This window comes from Triticum aestivum, chromosome 2D (genome assembly GCF_018294505.1).
Source record: "Triticum aestivum cultivar Chinese Spring chromosome 2D, IWGSC CS RefSeq v2.1, whole genome shotgun sequence".
NCBI classification, from domain to species: domain Eukaryota; kingdom Viridiplantae; phylum Streptophyta; class Magnoliopsida; order Poales; family Poaceae; genus Triticum; species Triticum aestivum.
Window position 1 is genome coordinate 439203070 of NC_057799.1, and position 236 is coordinate 439203305.

Sequence of the window (236 nt, forward strand, 5' to 3'; positions counted from 1 at the left end):
AGGGGGCGTGGCCGACTAGGCCACGGCGAGCGGCGGCGGGGCGGTCGCGGTCTCCGCCTGGCAGACGGCGGCGCGGGGCGGTTGGGCCGGCCTGGCTCGGCTGGGCTTCGGCCCAGTCGGGCGCTGAAGTTTTTTTTTTAACTGATTCCGCCGAAAATAAATGCTAGAAAAATAAATAAAAATCTAAAAATGCCAAAACAAATTTTCACCGTCTAAATAAAATATTTAGAACAAGA